The sequence below is a fragment of the Theropithecus gelada genome, chromosome 6 (genome assembly GCF_003255815.1).
Source record: "Theropithecus gelada isolate Dixy chromosome 6, Tgel_1.0, whole genome shotgun sequence".
In the NCBI taxonomy this organism is placed as follows: Eukaryota; Metazoa; Chordata; class Mammalia; order Primates; family Cercopithecidae; genus Theropithecus; species Theropithecus gelada.
The window spans coordinates 135,009,899-135,022,507 of NC_037673.1; the positions used below are offsets into that span (position 1 = coordinate 135,009,899).

The 12,609-nt window shown below is 45.3% G+C and overlaps 1 non-coding gene and 2 pseudogenes across 2 annotated transcripts; 2 read left to right on the forward strand and 1 right to left on the reverse strand.

Annotated features, from left to right (window-relative positions):
- Positions 1-6,781: 6,781 nt before the first annotated feature.
- Positions 6,782-7,122, reverse strand: LOC112625766 (annotated as a pseudogene). The gene has a single exon (XR_003119773.1). The product of XR_003119773.1 is annotated as a 60S ribosomal protein L37 pseudogene (transcript).
- An 827-nt stretch (positions 7,123-7,949) lies between these two features.
- On the forward strand, positions 7,950-9,466 carry LOC112627080 (annotated as a pseudogene).
- Positions 9,467-12,218: 2,752 nt separating this feature from the next.
- Positions 12,219-12,322, forward strand: LOC112627282. The gene has a single exon (XR_003120126.1). It is a non-coding gene; the product is annotated as a small nucleolar RNA U13 (small nucleolar RNA).
- Positions 12,323-12,609: the final 287 nt, after the last annotated feature.

A 12,609-nucleotide genomic window follows, 5' to 3' on the forward strand; every position in this document is an offset into this window, starting at 1 on the left:
TACCCAATATTGCGCAGCATTAGAATAAACATGTATACAATGGAAAACCTCAAGATTGACAATTTTTCCTCATGCTTTTGAAATCAGGGTATTTCATTTGGGCAATGGCTCCTTTTCTGCAGGGTAGAAACCTCATTTACTCAAAGCTCAGAATACAGTTTTTGTGATCATTTCCCCTAAGTAAGGGCTAGAGTTTCTCTTAGCATCATTTGCTTAGAAGATATTTGAGTTTGTAAACAAGATCCCAAGGGGAATATTTATCCCCCTCAAGAAAACAAGTTACTTTTACCTCTTTGAAGTATCTGTTTGCATTCCAACAATATGGTACTTATAAATCACTCCTTTCTAGCAATTTATTAAAGCAACTCTTAGAGGCAATACTTTTAAAAAATAGCAAGGCTGTATTTTTTTTTTTTTAATTTAGAGGCCTACAATGAGTTTTAACAGCTTCTCTGGCTTAGTGATGTCTATTCACTTATGATTATAACTTCTTACAATTAATGAATGCTCTTCATGCACCAGACATTGCATTAAATGCTTTACATACATGCTCTCATTTGGTCCTGCCAGCCAAGGAAGTACTGTTATTTTACAATTAAGGGGTAGAGAAGTAACTTAACCAGGGTCAGGTAGGTAATAAATGTCAGGGCAGAACTTAAATCTGAGATTTGAGTCCAGAGCCCCATGCCTTACCTTATACACTCAGTTGCATTTCCTTTTCTTTCTTTCCCCTTCCTTCCTTCCTTCCTTCCTTCCTTCCTTCCTTCCTTCCTTCCTTCCTTCCTTCCTTCCTTCCTTCCTTCTTTCTTTTTTCAATCAGACTCTCACTCTGTCACCCAGGCTGGAATGCACTGGCATGATCTCAGGTCATGCAACCTCTGCTTCCTGGGTTCAAGCAATTCTCAAGCCTCAGCCTCCCATGTAGCTGAGATTACAGGTGCACGCCACCATGCTCAGCTAATTTTTTTGTATTTTTGGTAAAGACCGGGTTTCACCATGTTGACCAGGCTGTCTAAAACCCCTCACCTCAAATGATCCGCCCGCCTTGGCCTCCCACAATGCTGGGATTACAGGCGTGAGCCACCGCGCCCGGCCCATTTCTTTATATTTCACTGCCCAAACATGTCCAAACACGCAGCATGCAGGTGCCTCCAGGTGCCTACAGAGGGCTGTCCCCACAAAAATCCTGGCTCCTGGTCCAGACCCACTGTTAGGGCCAGTGCCTGGGCATTATGGGTCAGTCCAGCTCTGAGATTTTAATTCCTGTTGTGGGAATGAGGGAATAAATCCAGCTCTGTTAGGCATTCAATCTTTTGGGATTTTTCAGTTTCTCTGGGGCAGATTTTTTCTTAGGGTCATCTCTGAGAGAAGTATGCCTGGAACATTGGCATGAGGAAATCAATCAATGCAAAGCATATCAAGAGGTATGTATTCAGCACCGTGAAAACCAACCCAGCGAGAATAAGCTCAGAAGGTTGTAGGAAGAGTGTAGGACTTGGAGGAAGAGCAATGTTCCTGCACTCCCTCTAGAAGGGGTGAGGGAGAGGTAGAAGGGAGGAAAAAGAAGGTGATGAGGAGAGGTTGAGGAAGAGCATGTGGGGTATGTGCAGCTGGAGGAAGCAACTGGATGAGTAATGGAGAGCAGCTTTATTACTTTGACTTTTTGAAATAAGAACCAGCTTATGAAGGTGGGGAGGGAACAGCCTGGGAATGAATTAATTGAGAAAGGAAATTAAAACCATCATTTCTGCTCTGCTGATGAGCAGATGTCAGCATGCCTCTAGCCTCTTGCTATATTCAGTGCTTTTCTAGAGATAAACAGTGGAGCTCAAAGAGGTTCCAACAGGGCCTGTACTGAACACTTGAAGGCTCTAGGATATTTTGGTCATGAGAAAAGAGGGCTGGAAGTTGAGGACCAGGCTTCTAGGCTCTGAGGATTTTTTTTTTTTTTACATGAGCTATTTCACAATTACCAGTAGATTTAACTGCAAAACTGAAGGGAAATCAGGTAAGGATTTATAAAAGAGGAAATTAAGATGCTGGTATTCCTACCAAGATGACCCTAGGGAGAAAGAAAAGAGTTGGAAGCACCTTTGCCAAGCCACTGAGAAGCTAGCATTGAGGGCAGAGAGTGCTTGAAGCAACCCAGCCTTAAAGCACTCTCTTAGAGGCAGCCAGGGCAGAGAGCAGCGGGTACAGGCAGTTCCAGCAATAGCTGGCTGAGGAGGATAGAGACGGAGGCTGGCTCAGCGATCTAGCCTGGGAAAGCAGCCGCTGTGCTGAAATGCATTAGAAGTTCTCTGCCCTGTATCCCAGCACTTTGGGAGGCCAAGGTGGGAGGATCACTTGAGCTCAGGAGTTCAAGACCAGCCTGGGCAACATAGAGAAATATAGAGAGACCTCCTCTATATTTTAAAATATTTTTTATATTTATATTTATATATTTTTTATATTTTTATATTCATATTTAAATATAGATAGACCTCCTCTATATTTTTTAGAAAATAAATAATTTTTTAGAAAATAAAAAATTAGCCAGGTGTGTTGGCATGCACCTGTAGTCTCAGCTTCTTGGGAAACTGAGGTGGAAGAATTGCTTGAGCCCCGGAGATGGAGGCTGCAGTGAGCTGTAATTGTGCTACTGCACTCCAGCTGGGGCAACAGAGTGAGATCCTTTCTCAAAACAAACAAACAAACAAAAAAAAAACAACAGTTATTTATGAAGACTTACTCCCAGCAAGGGGAGACAGGCAGAGTGTGCACCAGAAACCAGGTATCTTCAATATGGATATTTTGGATCTTTTCTGCATCCAGACAAAGGAACTTATTTACTAACAGCTGGCAGATATGGGCAAAATCACAATTTGATGGGTTAACCAAGGTCTGTAGCCTTCTTTTAGGTATACAGACCTAGCACAGGGAGCAGTTTTCCCCTGAGGTAGACCTTGCTGACTCAAGGTCTATACAACCTAAAGTCCTGCCTTTCAAAGGCAACATTGAGAACCTGGGATAGAATGAGAATTTAGATGGTACCATGAATGTCAGAAGTCTCAGGCACAGGATTCTGATGAACCAGAGAGTTGGAGTCTCCTGTTGGAAGCATGGTTCATAAATAATGCTGGAGACCAGATCTGATGGGTCATGCCTGTAATCCCAGCACTTTGGGAGGCCGAGGCAGGCGGATTACCCAAGGACAGGAGTTCAAGACCAGCCTGGCCAACATGGTGAAACCCTGTCTCTACTAAAAATACAAAAGTTTGCTGGGTGTGGTGGCGCATACCTGTAATCCCAGCTACCTGGGAGGTTGAGGCAGGAGAATTGCTTGAACCCAGGAGGTAGAGGTTGCAGTGAACTGAGATCGAGCCACTGCACTCCATCCTGGGTGACAGAGTGAGACTCCATCTCAAACTCAATCAATCAATCAAGCTGGAATCAATGAAGTATGTATTGAACATTTTTCGGGGGTTAAATAGGGGATTCGAGAAAAACAAACAGATATGAGACTGCTCTGACTCTTGAGGAAATTAACGTGTCTTCTAATCGGATTGGCCCCCTCCTCATGCCCTTTTCCCTCTTCACTGTTTTCACCCATGTGATCGTTCACCTCTACACACTCCCTCCTCTTTTCTTGTCATCTTCCTTCTCTGGCTCTTTCCTGCTTCCTTTGGTCATTTTCTTTTCTTTTCTTTTTTGAGACAGAGTCTCGCTTTGTCACCCAGGCTGGAGTGCAGTGGCATGAACACAACTCACTGCAGCCTCCTGGCTCAGGTGATTCTGCCTCAGCCTCCTAAGTAGCTGGGATGACAGGCGCGTGTCACCACACTCAGCTAATTCTTTTTTATTATTTGTAAAAATGAGGTCTTGCTATGTTGCTCAGGCCTGGTCTCTAACTCCTGGGCTCAAGCGATGCTCCTACCTCAGCTTTCCAAAGTGCTGGGATTACAGGTGTTAAGCCACCTCACCGGGCCCCTTTGGTTATTTTCCCCGCTGAATGTAGGGCAGTCTTTGTTTTCATTCTCCCACTTGGTCTTCCCTAACCTCTGGGCACTTTGTCCCTTGGTTTTCCCAACTCCTTCCCTGCCCTTGGGGGATGATAACCTCCAGCTTGCTGTAGGGCTCCAGAGAAGGTTAAAATTCTGTGATCCTGCAAGTGTGTCTGGAGTTAGATGGGCACATGTATCCCTGATTTTCCAGTTAGAAATTGCTGGAATGAGCTGTAAGGGAGGGAAAACTTTCCCTCTACCCTTTGAGATTCAACTATTGAGTCTATGAAGTACACTGACAACAGATTAACAGGAGGAAAATTATACAAATATATTATGTGCACAGGGGCATTGCATGAAAGAAAAATGAGTACCTCCAAACCCAGTGAGATGTAGATGTTTACATGCTCTGTTCATGCGGGGGGAGGTATGAGGGGAGATATAGGCAACTTAGGGGATTGTAAATGATTTTGGGGAAAGATGAATGGGCCCTCAGAAGAACAGGTGACATCATGAGACGGTCTGGGTATGAAGTGGGCCTCTAGTCTCCTCTCCTGGTTAATCTTCCCTGGTTGATGAAATTTCTGGGGAGGGGACTCATGACAATGGAGTTCCTCTTGGAAAATCTGTCCTTAGGCAGATGAGGGAAGTTCAGAGAAAGCGTCTCCCTGTATTTGCTATTTCCCAAGTGTCCTCAGTTTGAGGCCCAAAGCAGCATATTTTGGGGTGGCATTTTCTGAACTCCTTCAGAGCTAATCTGTCAGAAGGCAGGTGGAGCCTGGGTCAGAGGAATCTGGGCATGCCCAAGTTACATAAAAGTTATGCGTCAACGAGCACATCCCATTCCACTCTTTTTTCTTTTTTCTTTTTAGAGATGGGGTCTTGCACTGTCACCCAGGCTGGAGTGCAGTAGCATGATCATGGCTCACTGCAGCCTCAACTTCCTGCCTACCCTACTTTTTTAGTATAATAGCTGAAAGATATGGAATGTGGAATTGATGAAGGGGGACTCATTAAAATTACAATAGCAATTAGGAACAAGCAGAAAAAGACCATAGGCAAGGACAGTTTCATGGGTAAGATCATATGGTTTCCCACATTCTATATTTGGCGAGGGCTTAGGAGGGATCAACACACCCAGACTACTCTCCAGCTACAACTTCAGTTTCAACAAAAACCTGAATTTGATGCCCTCGACCCAGGCCCTCTTTCTCTTTCCTGAGCACTAAGGCTTCTGTTGGTGCTCTTGGCATTAGTAGCTTCAAGGCGAGGGTGAATGGGTTTGTGTTAGTGACTTTGTGGATGAAAGGACACTTGAATTTTCCTTGCCCAGCCTCAGCACTGCCTCAGGCATTAAAGGCTATGAAATCTGCACTGGTGTTTTGGTCAGGGAGTGGAGTTGTCTCAGACCACTTTTTATACCCTATGTGAGAAGGAACTGTAAACCTAAATAACGATCAGAGAGGCTTTCTAAAAGAAAAGGTCTTTATTTTGGAATGGACATTGCAATGGGAATATGAATATGCATGCCATAGTAAACTGTGTGAGTAAAAGACAAAGTCTTCCTTTTTTTTTTTTTTTTTTTTTTGAGACAGAGTCTCGCTCTGTGACCCAGGCTGGAGTGCAATGGCGTGATCTCAGCTCACTGCAACCTCTGCCTCCTGTGTTCAAGTGATTCTCCTGCCTCAGCCTCCCGAGTAGCTGGGATTACAGGCATGTGCCACCATGCCAGCTAGTTTTTTGTATTTTTAGTATAGACGGGGTTTCTCCATGCTGGTCAGGCTGGTCTCAAACTCCCAACCTCGGGTGATCCACCTGCCTCGGCCTCCCAAGGTGCTGGGATTACAGGTGTGAGTCACCGCGCCTGGCCTTTTTTTTTTTTTTTTTCTTTTTTTTGGATACACAGTCTGGCTCTGTTGCCCAGGCTGGAGTGCAGTGGTATGGTCTTGGCTCACTGCAGCCTCTGGCTCCCAGGCTCAAGCAATCCTCCCACCTCAGCCTCCCGAGTAGCTGGGACTATAGGTGTGTACCACCATGCCTGGCTAATTTTTATATTTTATGTAGAGATGGGGTTTCATCATGTTGCCCAGGCTGGTTTCAAACTCCTGAACTCAAGCAATCTGCACGCCTTGACCTCCCAAAGTGCTGGGATTACAGGTGTGAACCACTGTGCCCAACCTGATAAAGGCTTTTAAAGGAAAAATTAAGAAGATTCCATAATTATTTTAAAATAATTATCCTTGGCTTTAAACATTAATACCAAGGGTGATGCCAGTCTGAGCTTGGACAGGCAGTTGCTGGGCAGATGTCCTTGCATAAGTATTTTTTATGTAATGTTGTGAAGGCCTTCATGCAAGGTTGTGAGTTTTACAGTCTTTTGTGATTTTTTTTTTTTTTTTAACCAAGCATACAAGCATGAAAACCCTCTCTTCATGGCCTGCCCTGATTCTGTTTGTCAGGGTTTTCTTTTCTTTTCTTTTTTTTTGAGATGGAGCCTTGCTCTGTCGCCTAGGCAGGAGTGCAATGGCACAATCTCAGCTCACTGCAACCTCCGCCTCCAGGGTTCAAGTGACTCTCCTGCCTCAGCCTCCTGAGTAGCTGGGACTACAGGTGCATGCCACCATGCCTGGCTAATTTTTTGTATTTTTAGTAGAGACGGGGTTTCACCGTGTTAGCCAGGATGGTCTTGATCTCCCGACCTCATGATCCGCCCGCCTTGGCCTCCCAAAATGCTGGGATTACAGGCGTGACCCACTGTGCCCTGCCCGGATTTTCTTTTTTTTTTTTTTCTTTTTTTCTTTTTTAAAACCAGAACATTTATTGCATGACTAATCGTTGACATTCTTAAGATGAACTGGATGCTGCAACAGCTGCCCTCTTGAGTTTAGGTGTTGTTCCTTCACGGAATCCATGCCTGAATCTGCGGTATACAATTTTTAGGTGCCTCATTCGACCAGTTCCGGTGGTATTTCGTCTTTTAGCCTTGGCACTCCAGTTATACTTTCTCTTGCGCTTGGCAGTGTAGCTACATTTGCCACAGGTTGACTTCTGAAGGTGGTAGGCCTTAGAGCCACAGCAGCGGCACAATGTGTGCGTCTTATTGCGACGCTTTCCAAACGATGACGTTCCCTTTGTCATCTTGCTTCTGCAGCCGAGACCAGAGAGCCGGATTTTCTTAACATTAGTGACTTTATTTTAATTTTGACAACTTTCACAGAACTTAATTGTAGTCCCTTAATCCATAGTTGCCTCTGATTCTGAAATGCCCAGAAAAAAAGGACGTTAGTTAGTTCCTTGGGTGTTTTTCCTTCCAGTCATTTATTCAGAAGTGGTGTCACACACTGGAGATGTGAGAATGGAAAAAATCATGGTACCTGCCTTTCAAGAACCACAGTCTTGTAGGGGAGACAGGGATAGAAACCACAATACAGGGCTGGGTGAGGTGGCTCACACCTGTAATCCCAGCACTTTGGGAGGCTGAGGTGGGTGGATCACCTGAGGTCAGGAGTTCGAGACCAGCCTGGCCAACATGGTGAAACCCTGTTTCTACTAAAAATACAAAAATTAGCTGGGCGTGGTGGTGCATGCCTGTAATCTCAGCTACTCGGGAGGCTGAGGCAGGAGAATTGCCTGAACCCGGAAGGCGGTGGTTGCAGTGAGCCGAGATCACGCAATTGTACTCCAGCCTGGGCAACAAGAGTGAAACTCTGTCTTCCATCCCCCACCCCTGAAAAAAGAGGTCACAGAGTAGAATTTGGTGGAGGCAATTGTTCCAGGGTCCCAAGTCCAGTGGGGCTTAAGCTGTCTCCTATCCTGGTCCTCAAATGAGGAATTCTTTTCTCCGTTCTTCTCTTCCTTTATTCCACAAAGATGTAGTGAGTGCTGTGAGTTAGGTCTGAGTTAGGTTCTGCGAATACATAAATGAACAAATACCACTCCCTGCTTAGAGGAGATCACGGGCTAGTTATGTTCTTCCCAGACTCCATGCTAGGGTATTCACTGGTCCATTTCACTATCATGATGAAATGAGAAAAAGCAAGAGACAGTGTAGTGAGTCTTTACATAAAATTAAATGTATTCAATATAAGATCTTTTCTCTTTAGTTTGAAGTTATATTCTTATGTACATTCTTTCCTCAAAACATGTTCATAGTAGATGGTAGTCATCACTGATTTGTTTATTTCCTTGCTTGCCAAAATGAAAATTAAGCAATCTTTTGTCATATCACAAAAAGTGCATGTGTGTGTTAAGTGGTGTTACTGGTTAAAGATTCATTTCCTCATTATTTCAAAAGTGGGATTAAGGCGGGGCATGGCTGTAATCCCAACACTTTGGGAGGCCGAGGCAGGTGGATTACTTCAGATCAGGAGTTTGAGACCAGCCTGGTCAACATGGTGAAATGGTGAAACCCCATCTCTACTAAAACTACAAAAAAATTAGCTGGGCATGGTGGCATATGCCTGTAGTCCCAGCTACTTGGGAAGCTGAGGCAGGAGAATCACTTGAGCCCAGGAGGCGGAAGAGGCAGTGAGCCGAGATGGCGCCACTACACAATAGCCTGAGAAATAGAGCAAGACTGTCTCAAACAAAACGAAACAAAAAAACAACAACAACAAACAAAACCAAAGTGGGACTAAGAGTGACCCTTTCTCATCTAATAAAGTGGACCTTATTCAGGGAATATGGATTTACCAGACATGACAAATGCAGGCTCTCATGCCACTCCCCAACCTCCTTAGACTCAGAAGGGAGGAAATGGGAGAGCCCCAGGCCTCAAGAGAGGCAGGATTAGCTCTTTTCTTGTTACCCCTGGGCAAGACACCAAGAGCAGCAGCCTCTTGAGACCCTGTAGGAGGCAGTGCGGGAAGTCCTGGACAGGAACCAGTGCAAGTGCCAGAAACTTTTGGGAACACTGGAGCTACAGATCCGCTTGAAGAACTGTGACCCTCAGAAAGATGAACGCTTCTTGGGCACTGTCATCTGAAGTCCACTCCCCGCCCCAGGTTCTCCACATGTGTCCTGGGGGACCAGCAGCACTGGGATGAGGCCAAGGCTGTGGGTGTCTCCCACGTGGACATCAAGGTGCTGAAGAAACTTGACAAGAACAAGAAGCTGCTTAACAAGTATGATGCCTTTTTGGCCTCAGGGTCTGTGATCAGGCAGATCCCACAAATCCTGGGCCTAGGCCTAAATAAGGAAGGCAGGTTCCCTTCCCTGCTGACGTACAGTGAAGACATGGTGGCCAAAGTTGATAAGGGGAAGTCCACAATCAAGTTCCAGAGGAAGAAAGGGCTCTGTCTGGCATGGCTCTTGGCCATGTCCGGATGACAGACGACGAGCTTGTGTACAATGTCCATCTGGCTCTCAGCTTCCCGGTATCATTGCTCTGGAAGAACTGGCAGAACATCTGGGCTTTATACGTCAAGAACACCATAGGCAAAAGCCCCAGTGCCTATGTTAAGGCACATTCTAATAAATCTTAGTGCCACAAAGAGAGACACAGAGAGAGAGACAGAGATAAACAGAGAAAGACTTGGGATTCAGCAATCTCCTTTCTAGACAAGGGCTGCTCCCCCTAACATCACAGAGGAGATGGCTGATGTTCCGGGAGTCTACAGGCCCAAGAGATCTGGGTTCATCCCATCTCGTTGGAGAAGGACAGCAATTCTACAGAGGGACCTGGCAGGAAAAACTGGTGAAATGTGAATAGGCTGCCCCAGGGAGGAGCTTCTGGCTCTTTTATAGGGTAACTGAATAGGGTCACCAGCTTTTATCAAAATTAGCCAGGTACTCAGAGTTTCCATGGCCCAGGCACAAATAATCCACAAACCAATCCCTTCAAATTATATCCCTGAAATAGTCACACGCATGCTCTCAACATACCATTAGCACCTAAACTCAAACTATGACACACCCACAAGTCTGCATCACGCTGCTTATAACTTAAAGCTTGTGGGTTTAAACTAATTTAGGAGTCAGTCTGGGGACCAAAGGGGGAAAGTCTTATCATGAGGTGGCGATTTGCTTAGGGAGGAAAATGCAATGCATGCGTGACATCCAGAGGCTGGGAACCAATCATCTCATAGGAGAGGTAAATGTGTAAGCAGGCTGGGCGCGGTGGCTCGCGCCTATAATCCCAGCACTTTGGGAGGCCTGAGGTCAGGAGTTCGTGACCAGCCTGGCCAACATGGTAAAACTTCATCTCTACTAAAAATACAAAATTAGCTGGACGTGGTGGCACATGCCTGTAGTCCTGGCTACTCCAGAGGCTGAGATAGGAGAATGGCTTGAACCCAGGAGGCAGAGACTGCAGTGAGCTGAGATCACGCCACTGCACTCCAGTCTGGCGACAGAGTGAGACCCCATCTCCAAGTAAAAAAAAAAAAAAAGACAGAAAGGACCGTAGTGAAGGGCTAGGGTAATGAGTTTAGCGTGAGTAGAGGTGATGGGCATCTGGTGGAAGTGCCTGAAAAGGGGACTAGAAAGGGAGGTTGGAGCCTGATTGTGAAGGGCCAGACCAGGAGTAGGTTCTCAGGAAGCAGAACCAAGGAGAGGGCTGCCGACCAGTGACCCAGGGAAGCTGGGAGAGTCTTTCCCAAGGAGTTGACCCTTGGGGTGCATTTCTTTCCTCATCTTCTGCCTTAAGGCTCTCTTGTCTCTTTTCTTTCCCCCTGCCCCACATTCCCTATGCACGCCAGGCCCAAAACATCCTCACAGGCTGCTGCTCTAATTACTTCATCCCATTTTAATTCTGCTGAGTTAGGAGCCTGTGAACTCAAGAGGAAATTCATGCAAAATACCCAACGAATTGAATGTGCTGGTGTTTTAGAACACCAGGTCTGACCCTATCTGCCCCCTTCATCCTTCCTTCCTGCGGACCTACTCCTGACCAATCTCAGCTTGATAAGTCAAAGGTAGAATGTGCTGGTGAGAAGAGAGGGTGGCATTGATTGAAAAGATGTTGAGTTTCACTAAATCGTTTGAGCCATTGCTTGGGATGAGGACAGGGTGGGGCTTTTTGATGGGAAGCTTCTGTGGGAGGCTTTTTGGAACTGATGGAGTCCATCTCCAGAGCTCCAAAATACCACGTGTGTTTGTGAGTTGTAAGGTTTCCTTGTCCCTCAAGATACTTACAAGTTAGGAGAGATTTTTTTTTTTTTTTTTTTTTTTTTTGAGTCTCGCTTTGTCACTCAGGCTGGAGTGCAGTGGCACGATCTCGGCGCACTGCAAGCTCTGCCTCCCAGGTTCACGCCATTCTCCTGCCTCAGCCTCCCGAGTAGCTGGGACTACAGGCGCCTGCCACCACGCCCAGCTAATTTTTTGTATTTTTAGTAGAGACGGGGTTTCACCGTGTTAGCCAGGATGGTCTCGATCTCCTGACCTCGTGATCCGCCCGCCTCGGCCTCCCAAAGTGCTGGGATTACAGGCATAAGCCACCGTGCCCAGCCAGGAGAGATTTCTTATTCCAGCTGTTTGTCCATGGAGATGATAAATCATTTAAAACAAATGGGTGGCTGTTTTCTTTTCTTTCTTTCTTTCTTTCTTTCTTTCTTTTTTTTTTTTTTGAGACAGAGTTCTCACTCTGTTGCCCAGGCTGGAGTTCAGTGGCGCGATCTCAGCTCACTGCAACCTCAACCTCCCAGGTTCAAGCAATTCTCTAGCCTCAGCCTCCCAGGTAGCTGGGACTACAGGCACGCACCACCACGTCTGGCTAATTTTTGTATTTTTAGTAGAGATGGGGTTTCACCATGTTGGCCAGGCTAGTCTCAAACTCCTGACCTCAGGTGATCCGCCCACCTTGGCCCCCCAAAATGCTGGGATTACAGGCATGAGCCACTGTGCCTTGTGGATGGCTATTTTAAAATTAGCAATTCTCGAGTTTGAGACCAGCCTGGGCAGCAAGGCAAAACCCTGTCTCTATTAAAAAATACAAAAATTGGCTGGATGTGGTGCTGCCCTCCTGTAGTCCCAGCAACTCAGGAGGCTGAAGTGGGAGGATGGCTTGAGTCTGGGAGGCAGAGGTTGCAGTGAGCTGAGATTGCACGACTGCACTCCAGCCTGAGCAATGGAGCCAAAACCTGTCTCAAAAACGAAACAAGCAAAAAAATAAGTGATTCTTAAATTTTTTCAGTCTCAGAACTCCGTTATACTCCGAAAAATGACTGACGTCTCCAAGAGCTTTTGTTTATATGGTTATCGCTATTGATATTTACTATATTCAAAATGAAAACTGGGATCCTTTTGTAGTTCATAAGCATGATGACTGGGTTTTCATGCTTGTGCGTGAGATGTGCTTCCCTCAAACCTTGTTATGATGGTGGCAGATTACCCATCTGATGTGAAAAAAAAAAAAAAGACAGCCTGAGAAGTTGAAAGAATATTTATTAATCCATTTAAATTTAAAATAACAAAAATAAACCATTATGTGTTAACATAACTAACACATTTTGGTGAAAAAAGTGCTATATTTTCCCCCTAAAACAGTGACAAAATTGGCATGTTTTACATTTTTACAAATCTCTAACAACTGGCTTAATCAAAAAAATACCTGGATTCTCTTATCTTATTCTCTTATTACAATGAATCCATTTCTTTTCTTTCTTTCTTTCTTTTTTCTTTTCTTTTT